Source organism: Perca flavescens, chromosome 19, assembly GCF_004354835.1.
Source record: "Perca flavescens isolate YP-PL-M2 chromosome 19, PFLA_1.0, whole genome shotgun sequence".
Lineage (NCBI taxonomy): Eukaryota > Metazoa > Chordata > Actinopteri > Perciformes > Percidae > Perca > Perca flavescens.
The window spans coordinates 20,865,401-20,877,460 of NC_041349.1; the positions used below are offsets into that span (position 1 = coordinate 20,865,401).

The 12,060-nt window shown below is 43.0% G+C and overlaps 1 protein-coding gene across 9 annotated transcripts in view; it reads right to left on the minus strand.

Moving 5' to 3' along the window:
* Window positions 1-12,060, minus strand: part of LOC114574022 (adhesion G protein-coupled receptor L3) — a 219,952-nt gene that overhangs the window by 195,413 nt on the left and 12,479 nt on the right. Inside the window, exon 1 of one of the 9 annotated variants that reach the window (XM_028606296.1) lies at window positions 10,198-10,255. The exons of the other annotated variants lie outside the window; for them this stretch is intronic. The gene's annotated coding sequence lies outside the window, so the exon portion shown is untranslated. Of the gene's footprint in view, window positions 1-10,197; window positions 10,256-12,060 lie in introns of those variants that run through there. 9 annotated transcript variants of the gene reach the window in all.

Here is a 12,060-nt window from a genome sequence, read left to right on the forward strand (position 1 = left end):
TTACAAGTAGAGTCAGCCATGAGTAACCTCCATGCTCCTGAGTGAAGTACGCAATACGCAATGTTAGTGCTTATTCGACTACTTTCAGCTATTTCGTAGATTATACAGACTTTCAAAAGAGCTGCTCTCGGAGACAGAAATAACCAGGCTTCATAACAAGATTTGGTTTGCACCCTCGGGTAAACTATACTGCAACCATGACTTTCACCAAATGAAACTAGTACACCTCGCACACTGTAAAGGCCCGGACACACAGAGCCAACGGCCAAACGTCGGCAGAAAAGGAGACAAGGCAGTTGGGCTGATCAGTCTCCCCGAGTTGGTCAAAGAAGTGCCTCGGAACACACCAAAGCGACGAGACGTAATACGTCTCCATAACAGCAGGCGGCGCTAATCTGTATTGTCGTCCAAAAATGAAAACCGGCAGCTGATTGGACACACGTGTCACGTGGGTCTTGTTTCTCCGGAAATTCAAAGACTGTCATGAAAGCTGTCATGGCGGCTTGTTCAGAATACGATCTCATATTGTACTAAAATAGTTCACCTAAACGTGTTTCTGAAAACATTTTAAGCGAGAAATAGGCCGTGCAGTTGCTGAATCGGTCTTCATTTCAGATCAACAAAAGGTCAGTTTAAAAGATTTTCATCAGATTTTGAGAGACTCTAGTCACGCTCATTCCGTTCCCCGTTTCCAGGTTAGCACTCTACCAATCAGATGGGTTATTTGAGTCTGACTGCCGGCAGTGCCTGCCCCACCGATTACAAATCGGCCAAAATGAAGGCCGACGGTCCCTCGGACGGACAACGGCATGGAACACACCGAACAGACTCGAGTCACTGACCTCGCCAGACTGTCCAACGGCCGATTATCGGCTCGGTGTGTCCGGGCCTTAAGAAGGCCTTTTCATAGAATCCACTATGAAAAGGTAAGGGAGAACAATTCATCACTGCATCAAAATGTGAAATACAAACAAACCCTCTGTTCATTAAACGTAAGTTTAACACAAAGTACATTGCACAGCTATTATCAGTTAAGTAATCATAGTGTGGGCCTGCTCATTCATAAGGGAGGGAAAGTTTACCAACCGAAGTCAATGGGCAGCATTTATAATGCATGGGCAGCATCCCTACCCCCGAGGGTCACATTAAATTCAGGGAAGCAGATAACAATTGACTGAGGTTGCTGGCAACTGCAGGACGATAATGTACACTTGCATGTCTGCTTCTTCATTCTTTAGTCTCACTCTAATTCTCTGCCTTTTCATTTTCTCAGTACCCACTTGTCTCCGGTTGTGGATTCTCTCTCTTGCTTCTTTTTATCATGTTGTCTCCAAGCAGCTTCTCCTCTATCATTATCCCCTAGTTCCCATTCATCTCTCACACTCTGTGTTTGCATACCAATGAGAAGAGGTGATGAGGGACATACAACACCGCACACTTACGGCCCTTACCCCGAAGACTTCCTTATACACAAGCCCTAATTGGCCTTAATTGGAAAGGGATGTAGGCTACTATGTACTGTACGCATGTGTATTCTTGTTTGTTTCCATTTGTTTGTGTCTGTGGAAACGCACATCAAATAGAGGTGCTGAACACACACAGCCTCCAGAATAATGCCTTCAGGTAAAGTGGTACACAGCACCTTTTAAATTTGTATTGGTTGGTGTATGCAAGCAAATGTGTTTGAATATGTATGTAAATATCATCTCTTTGTAGTCCTCAGGCCCAAGATAGCTTCTTAAGCCAAAACGAGATTTCTGTTATCACATGATCTAACCTGGAAATCCCAGCTCAAAGCCGAATCTTAAAAGGCTTCCCTGTATGTTTACGGTGCACAATACTAAATGCATTCAAATGCATCATCAAAAACAAGCTGTCACAATGCCATGCAACACATTTCCATGGAAACGTTTCCCTGTGCTGGGGCCAGGGAGCGCTTTGCCTAGCAGGTCGATATCATTATGATAATCACGCTTCATCACGTCTTTATTTGGAAACATGCATATTCCAACCACGATGACCAACCTTGCAGAAAAACATAAAAGTCACTAGAGGGGAAAATTGTATGGGTGACACTAGTGGGACTTGACACCATAGGTCCTTCACGAGGGTGCACGTTGTGTGCATTTGCAATGAGCCATTTAGCATTTCTCTGTGATGGTAACGCCACACAGAGAGGCACATTTGTTCTGTGGCGGGTTACTGGCCAAGGCCATGGAGACATGCTCAGAGAGATGGAGAGGATGGGCTTGAGATGAGTGCTGCAAGTCATCAAAAGAGAGGATTACCACCAATGGGTCACGAGTTTTTTGCAATGTGTCATGCACTAAAAAGTGTCTTTTCCAAAGTGATTTAATTAAAACCAGGGCTGAAACTAATTTATTTTCCTTCTTCTATATTCAATGTTTTTTTTTTTCAGATGAATGGAGCTGTTTTCAGATAAATAGAGCTGTTTTTTCTATAAAATGTCAGAAAAATAGGAACTAATGCCAGTTGCAAGTTCTCAGACCCCAAAGTGTCATCTTCCATCTGCTTATTTGGGCTGAAAAACAGTTAAAAACTTATAATGATAAAGACAGAGGAAAGCTATCAATTCTCACATTGGAGAAGCTGCAACATAGATTTCCTTTTTTAAATATTTTTTCTTTGACTGATTAGTTATAAAAAATGATTTAGGGCTGCAACTAATATATTAATAATACATTATTTTCATGTGCCAATCTTCTTTTCGCCCATAATATTTTTGTTTTTGTTTTCCAACCAATGGTTAAAAAACCCAGATATATTAATTTTACAATCATAGAAAAACCAGCAAATATTCACATTGAAAAAGCTCTAACCAGATGTTTTTTTTTTAAATGTCTTCAACAATTATTCAAATGATCAAAACTGTTGCCATTCATTTTCCAATAATTGATTAATTAACTAATTGTTTCAGCTCTAAAATGATTAATCGTTTATAAAAATGTGTTGCTGAACATTTCAGCACTAATGTAAATTCCACTTATTTGCCATACAGAATCAAAGGACACTACGTCCCACAACGGTTACTCTTAACTCAAAAGCAGAAAACCTGCAACTGATTGAAGCAGTGGATCGAGTTACAGACAGTTTTCTCCCGAATCCCGTCTCCATGTGCAAGCATGTGCACCCCAACCAACCTTCTGTGGCCTTGCCCTCCCCACCCTGACAAATATGGAACTTGACCCTTTCTGAATTCTGAAGCCGACCTGCACACACTGAATATAACCTTGGCATAGGCGAGGGGAGAGAGGTGTGTTTCCAATAAAGTCAAGTCTTTGAGAGAGTGTGTGTGTGTGTGTGTGTGTGTTAAAGTGTGTGAAAGAGCATGTATCCATGCTCTGTGTTTATGTGAAATTCAATTGTGTATGTCTGTGTATACGTGTCTGTGTCTTAACATAGGTCTGCGTAACCACATATGTTTATTTGTTCATTTATGACTGCCTTTAGGTGTGTGTGTGTGTGTGTGTGTGTGTGTGTGTGTGTGTGTGTGTGTGTGTGTGAGAGTTCAATAACCATGTGTGCAGCAGGGGGGCTCTGGAGTGTCTCAGCACCCAAGGCGCCACGGACATGGCTTGACAGGTGTGTGTGGAGGACCTAGTGGTGTGCAGAGCAGCAGCAGGCTGCAGCACAATGTGCCCATTCAGGCCTGGAAGGAGACAACCGAGATATCGCAGGACCCCTGTGAGGAGGGGGGCGGTCAGCTGGGGGCACATCAACCTTTCACTGTGACTACAAAGAAAGACATAACTATAACTGCATCGACACAGTAATGGGCAGTGTGACCCCATGCTGGGTAGCTGTCTACTGGCATGTGACAGATTTAGGTTGTCTCCAAATTTTTTACTCTAGACCGATTCTGCTGAGATAACTTTGACTATTGAGGCTAAAAAAAAAAAAAAATGGGTTTAATGTGGAACTACAGGTCTTTATAGGTGAATAACTGAGAAAAGCACTGACGGAAAACATGTCTTATATTTTAGATTCTTCAAAGTAGCCACCCTTTGCTTTTTTATTAATAAGGGAAAAAATTCCACTAATTAACCCTGACAAGGCACACCTGTGAAGTGAAAACCATTTCAGGTGACTACCTCATGAAGCTCATTGAGAGAACACCAAGGGTTTGCAGAGTTATCAAAAAAAGCAAAGGGTGGTTACTTTGAAGAATCTAAAATATAAGACATGTTTTCAGTTATTTCACACTTTTTTGTTAAGTACATAATTCCATATGTGTTCATTCATAGTTTTGATGCCTTCAGTGAGAATCTATAATGTAAATAGTCATGAAAATAAAGAAACACATTGAATGAGAAGGTGTGTCCAAACTTTTGGCCTGTACTGTATATACACATACACTTTCAGCTAGACCATAACGACTCACATGGCAAATCACTGCGATACACAAGCTAATGGCTGGATGTGACAGAAATGGCCACTGTCTGAAAGAATTACATGGCTGTGTGGTCTATACGTCCTTAATGCACATCTGACAAGAGCTTTTAAAATACACACAACGCCACCGGCACTGCTATCCATGCAGAAAATTGGACAGCCATCCTTCAGCTCCGACATAAATCTGATGGGTAGCAACACGCATCGGAGAGCAATATAGGATAGAACGAGTCTCTGCTGAAACCAAAAAGTAATTGAATCGAGGATGAATATAGAAAGGGATGGGATGAGAGTTGAAGGAAAACATGTCACATGAATTTGATGCTCTGTGAGAGAATGCTTTCAGGAAATATACAGTAAGGAAGGACATGTCTCCTCAAAGGAAAAAGCAACAAATTAGCACAGAAAAAAGAAACCGCTGAAAAAAATCTGAAACATTCTAAATGTTTTGTGGCCTGTGTTGTTGCCCTTGATAGTAAAGCAAGAAGCCTTGGTGGTTATTCACTGACCCCAACCCCATACACACCTTTTCTGTAAGAATTCCCCCCCTGCTATATCCAGTTCCACAACATCTGTAAGATAACCTTAACCTACATTAGTTGTTGCCATATACTACATACCAGAGGTCTCTCTGCTGCAGCGACCTCTGAGTCCCAAGGCTATCTGCCCACTAAATCAAATTTGTAGAGTCATATTAAACACGTAGCCCTGAGGAGAGTAAAAGCTCAGCAAAGAATGATAGGCATCTTTCTATCACTGAGCAAGCCTGCACTGCATTATTCCATGCTAGTGGCTGATGTGATAGCATGTGGCAATCGACTGCTTTAATGTTGTTTATCAGGGTTTTAAGCCCCCAACGTCTCCTTCCAGGCAGCGCTGCCTGAAAGGCACTAGGATTAGGTTATGGTTATGGTTAGGGTTAAGGTTAGGTGCCTTGAAGTAAATGGTCGCAGCGCTGCCTTGAAGTAGATTAGGCAATGGTTAGGGTTAGGGTCAAGGTTAGGGTTAGGGTTAGGTGCCTTGAAGACAACGGTCGCAGCGCTGCCTGGAAGGAGACGTTGGGGGCTTAAAACACCATCGAGCTTTAATGTTACAATACGAGCTGAGGAAAACGTGTTGAAATCTTCTTGGGCACAGCGAGAGATAAGGGCCATGTTCTTATCAGGTCACCTGCAATGAGCAAATGTGATTGAACTGAATGGATGGGAAGAGAAACAGTAGCTAGCCTTGCTAATGTGTGGCCACACAATGCGAGGAAAAAAGGTGTTTATGCTTAGAATTACAAAAACGGGCTGCATAGAAAGAGGGAAATAAAAAGCTCTGATGTTCTTCAGTATGTGCATTTGCTGGCAGTAAAGAACAAGGTATGGATAACCTTTATGTTTCACTCTGATAGCCCCTCTAAAACTCGAATCCCACCTCCAACATCAGACTTCAACCAGAAATGTCAAATGTAGTCATCTGAACAGGGAACTGCTATGCAAGGGAAGCATGGGGATTTCTGTGCAACAGGGGAAAAAAGGTGGGGTCGGGGTGGAAGAAGAAACCAGAAACAATCATAATGGTGAGCAGCAGTGTGCTGTGGTTACCAGTGCTCAAAGCTTAACTGAAAGTGGAGCTGCATACTAATGGAAACCCAAATCTTTGAAGCAGCTAGCAGCTTGTACAACAAGGGCAGAGTCATCGCCACAAATGTCTAATTCATTCCAGTATCCCAGGAATGATGTCCATATTAGCCGATTACGCACCTCACAATTAACACCAATGCCAACATTCAGTGAACTACAGGAAGTAGTGTACCCTTTATGTAGCAAGGTGGAGTTCAACATCAGTCACAGAAATGCAATTGACAATCGACTTTTTATCAATTAAATTGTTTTAGCTGCCTAACCCAAACTATATCTTACCAACAATTTGTTTGCCGTAACCACAATCTTACCCTAATCTTATCCATATTGTAGATGTAGAAAGCAAAAATTAAAACTTATTTTTTAGAAAAAGTTAGCCCTTATCAGTAAGCACTCATTTTCAAATTGTTCAGTTGACTTGGTAAAATGGCATCAGAATTTAGTATCAGCTCCCCTCTGACCTCGTTGCTTTTTACCTATTATGGTTCGGCATGTTGTTTTCGTTAGGTCATTAAGCAATCAGGTCGGGGGAGTCATATTTCATTTTAACTGGGCATAATAATTCATTTCAGCCATCCAGTGGCGGTAACAGTATATCGGAGCACCAAATGGCAAACCTTTCCACAAGTCTCAGGAACTATATATGGTGACAGTCAGCATATTTTCTGGTTTCTGTTACGTGGGTCATGTATAGGTCAGGAATCAGATTTAAGAATGAGATTCGGAGGTCGTGAGATTGGTTCAGCATATTTTGCATGCCATTAAAATTGTATATGGGTAATGGGTATCAAAACAAACTGCCGGTGCATGGTAACAGACTCAAGGTGACAGATGGCTGCCGGAGTGGGGTTTCTTATGCATGACGAATTGTCGCATCTGCTGGTGTTACAGGGGAAGTTCTCAAGAAAACAGGAGGAAGAGTCATCTGAAAACAAGCAAACAAAAGCCAGGTTGGAATCTTTTTTCCAAAGTAAGATCTTTTTGTAGTGCAGAGTCATCTGCAGTAGCCGAGTTGGGCAGGAATCCTGCGGGGACCTGAGGCCAATCAAGGTGACAGTCACTCTCCCGATACCAAGGTGGGTTGACCAAACTTTGTCAGATGTCAAAACCGATCGGAGAAACCATTAAATCTCTATCAAGGTAAAGTGCTTGTGTGGCCTCTTTCCAGACCTGCCTGAGTTCCTTTCCAATTCAATGGAATTTCCTAATTAGATGAGAAGGATGGTTTGATGTACATGCTCTCATTGTATTAAAAAGAAAGCAGAAAAAGGGCCATGCATGGAGCCCCGCTTTGTTTGCCTGCAGTGCAGCAATAGAGGTTACAATTGTCTCTCCCTCTCTCCAGTGCGTCTACAGATGCAGAGAAAAATCAATGCACGGAAAGCACTTCATTCCTGCTCAGTTTCATCCTGTACTGCCAGTATAATTAAAAGTGGCTTTGTGGCCGGGTTGGTTCAGTGGTAGAGCAGGCGCACGTATACTGAGAGGTTTAGGCCTGGACACAGAGGTCCAGGGTTCAAATCTGACCTGTGACAAATTTCCTACACGTCTTCCCCCTTTCTCACCTAGCTGTCCTGTGAAAAATTAAAAGGCGGAAAAGCTGGTTTCAACAGACCTTTTCATCCAAATATCCCCGTCAGCTGGAGGTGGCCTGCTCAAAGTCATGACGGCTAAACTGAGGGGAAAAGATTTCTCTTGGCACTGTTATGACATCACGTAAGCAGGACTGATTTTTTTAATTTCCATTTCTACCAAAGCAACACAAAGAGTGTAAATCATTTTTACCAGGGCTGCCAACTTTTCAAAAAAACTTGGAGTGAGATTTGGTGGGTCCAAACAAAATGTTGTCGCGTACAAAGCTATATCTATATATATATCTATCTATCTATCTATCTATCTATCTATCTATCTATCTATATATACACACACACACACACACACACACACACACACACACACACACACACACACACCCACCCACCCACCCACCCCCCAATGGTTCTCAGTGTAGGGACCAGGGTCCCAAAGTTAAATTAACATTGGTCCACCAAAGGGATCTACTAGGAGCACTGAAATTCTTAAGAATGAGAACCACTGATTTACATAAATTCTAATCCTTCAAAACTAAATAAATATAAATAACCATTTTTGGACACCAGGGGGACTGATGGCCAAAGACCAAACCTCATTAGATTAGGCAATGAGCGAAATTCATTCTTCAATCAAGGCCTTTCCCCACCACAAGGTCCAGCAGAAAATAGACTGAAAAATACCAACAGCAAGACAAAAGACACAGCATGGCTCATTTTGTGAATGTGTTATAGCGCAGCCTTTCTCAAACTGTTTTTGTGCCAAGGCCCAGTAATGTTTGGCCTTCATCCTCTGTGCCCCACTTACGTAGGGTGACCATATTTTGATTTCCAAAAAAAGAGGACACTCGGCCTGGCCTTGAGACAAATCCAGACAGTGGTGATTCTCAGAGGTTAATGAACATGCTTTATTATGCCTCAATTGTGCAAAAATAACTTCTGTAATAAAATAAAATCTGTAACATGTAACAAAATAATAGCTCTCTAAATAAATAATATGAAATAATGTTCTAAATATGACCTCTTCTGTGTTAAAAAATCCAGCTTCAACAAAATATCTCTTAATACCTTTTCAATGTAATAAGATAAATAATAAAGACACTGAAACATATGTGCCAGCTTTGCACACGGTGCACTCCGCCTCCCACTTGTCCGGTCCCGACCGGGACGGTATGTGGGACATTTTTTTTGCAGTTCAACTGTGAAGCTGCACTAGTCTTGTTTTATGGTTCTAAGTGGACTGATGTTTATACTTGTGCGCTAGTGTGTGCGTCGAGACGGCGTGTGTGTGTGTGTGTGTGTGTGTGTGTGTGTGTGTGTGTGTGTGTGTGTGTGGAGTGGGTGATATAGAGCGGGGGAGAAGTGAGAGTGACAGCGAGCGAGTCCTACCGACTCTAGAGTCATAGTGAGAGAAACAAAGTGTCTCCCCTGTGTTTTCTGACCACGGTGGGAAATCTTTAGCAGGAAACGCTTCGGCATTTTGTGTGTAATGCTGCTCCGCTGTCTGCCCTGGTCCCTGTCTGTCTGCCCTGGTCCCTGTCTGCCCTGGTCCCTGTCTGTCTGCCCTGGTCCCTGTCTGTCTGCCCTGGTCCCTGTCTGTCTGCCCTGGTCCCTCTCTGCCCTGGTCCCTGTCTGTCTGCCCTGGTCCCTGTCTGTCTGCCCTGGTCCCTCTCTGCCCTGGTCCCTGTCTGTCTGCCCTGGTCCCTGTCTGTCTGCCCTGGTCCCTGTGTATGTGCGCGTCGCAGAACAAAGTAGCCTACCGTAGTATTGTGTTGAGCAAAGTGCCAGTCAATTTAAGTACACGCTTAATGGTCCCATGAAAAACAGTGAAAACCGGACATTTTAATGAATTTATAAAAAAAACCCGGACGCCACGGACAGTAGGTAAAAAGTGGACATGTCCGGGCAAAAGAGGACGTTTGGTCACCCTACACTTACTACAATTTTTTGGGAAATTAAAGACTATTTGTTAATATTATGAAACATTTAATGAATTATTTACAGTTACATTTAGAGATGCACAGAGGTTAGAGAAGCACAATAGTGGCCCAAAGTTTCACCCTGGTGAGCTGGCACAAACATCTGGACCAGTCACAGCTGGCCTGGCAACCCAATGACATAGGTTTTGTTTCCAGATTTTGTGAGGAGACATAATTTTGAGCATTAAACACAGAATTTTTATGCACCCATTTCTACATCAATTTATGCTAGAAATAACTGAAAATTAGGCATTCTGTATTACTTTCAACTATTCTCTTGTAGATCAACTTTTTCTAATGTAATGTTATCTCTGCTGAGTCAACACACATGTAGGCTTAATTTCCTCTTCCCTCATCATAGACACAGAGGCCCATTTGGGTCTCTGGTCTCTGACAAAGTTTAGAGAAGTAGCTGTACGCTGCTCTACATCGGAGGTGGAGCACGGATGCAATGCGTCACTGCCCACAGCAGAGCGAGTCCAGTAGAATTAACTGAAGTTTCCGCGCTGCTCGCCTCTATTTTTACAGAGTGGACACAAAGCAACGGACGGGTCTGTATTTATGATAGAATACTCAAAGCATACATACCTGAAGCCGGGGGAAAATGCACCTGGGATGGCTTGTGAAGCAGCATCGCAAATGTGAGAACATTTTGAAAATTCCATAGACATGGGGCGCTCTTGAACCCCCTCACCGTCTCTGAAAGCATAACTAGTTGATCACGAGTGGCTCACCAGGTAGATCTATAGATAATCTCATCTTTCAGGCATTTGACCAACCGGGTTGACACTGCGTCGTGAGAAATTGGGGGTGTGGCGTGTGAGCGTGTGAAACCAATCAAATGCGTGTGTCTCACGGCCAATGGGTGAGAGTTGGCAGCCCTGTTTTTACCCACTCTTTCCAAAAACCGCAGCGTCCTGCAATGATAACACCAGCTGAGAGACAGAAATTAGCAAATTACCTGCGTGTCATGGCTGCATCCAAGCCACTGGACCAATTATTTCTGCTCTGCTGCAATTGTAAAGGCCTCTCCAGCTGCGTTTGACACAAAGCTGGCTGAGGGAGGCTTACTACTGACCAAAAACATAAACAAGATTACAGGAGCCTAACCTTTCACCAGTGACAACACTGCTAAATGGACTTTTGGTCTGGAGCCGCCAAAAGAAGTGACATTCTACTGCTTTCGACACCTCTTTGTGAGAGACTGAAGTCATAGGAAATAGTGCAACAAAGCAATCTTTGTTGTCTATGCCGATCAATAATGAGCTATTCATTAGTAGAGACTGTATAGCACTAACCTGACTCCGCAAGATGGATCGCTTCGCATTTGCTCGGCATATCCATCTGGGAACTTTCCGTTGGAGAACTTTTGGAAAGGGGTGAAAATACTGGTTAGCTGATTGGATGAAGCATCTGTCTATCACCTATGTTGGCGATAGACGGGCCAAATCAACCAATCAGATCCACGAAGCGTATGAAAATACAACCACAAGCCCGCCCCTGCTGCTACAGGCAAAGCATAGCTCGTTAGCTCGGCAAGCAGGCAACATGTCGGTAAAGGATATTTGCCGTTTGTGTAACGAGAATTTAGCAATAAAAGGCACCCTTTCAGGTTCCCGGACCGCTGTCTGAAAATACTGGTTAGCTGATTGGATAAACCATCTGTCTGTCACCACCTAACCCGCCTCATAACCAACGCTGATTGGCCCGGTCGTTTGGCTAACGGCTCCAAATTTTCTCTATCTCAAGATGCCAGACTGATCCGCGAGTGGAAAACTGGAGCTCGCGAGATCAGGACGGGCTCACGAGGCTAGTATAGCACACAGAACGAACAGAAAAAAAGACGCAGAAGATGCATTAAGAGAAACCGCAGGCAGGTGTAATGGAACTGGATTACAGATGACTGCTTAACTGCAGCATTCCACTGAGGACTTCTAAGGCAATAACTACACCTACCTTATTAATCATTATGGGCACAAATTCTATAAAGGGTGGACCTAGACTGACCTGAGTGAGCTCACTGTTTGGTGGCATGCAGCAGGTTCTTATTTTCCATGTGGAAGTAGCATGCTACTGTGTTAAGCTATTGCTCTATGTCAGCCTGACTTTTAGCTACATTTATTATGTATGAGAGAGTAAAAGGGGTCCATGGGAAGATTATAAAAGCTTAACATTTTGATGAGATGAATCAACTATCAATATTTGCATGCATACAGTAGTGAACCAATTATAATGTAGTAGTCGATGAACAAATAACATTCATATCTCTTTGAACGTATGTTCTGAATTGCTTGAGGATCCTATGCAAACATTGGAAGCAGAGTTATTCCGGCAGCACAGGACTATCAATGCAGAATCACTGTGGAGAACAGGAAGGGAGTGGCTGTCAGTTGCCCGGATAGAATGATCTGACATCTCAACTCCCACTGTCTGCCATTCTGTCTCTACAAT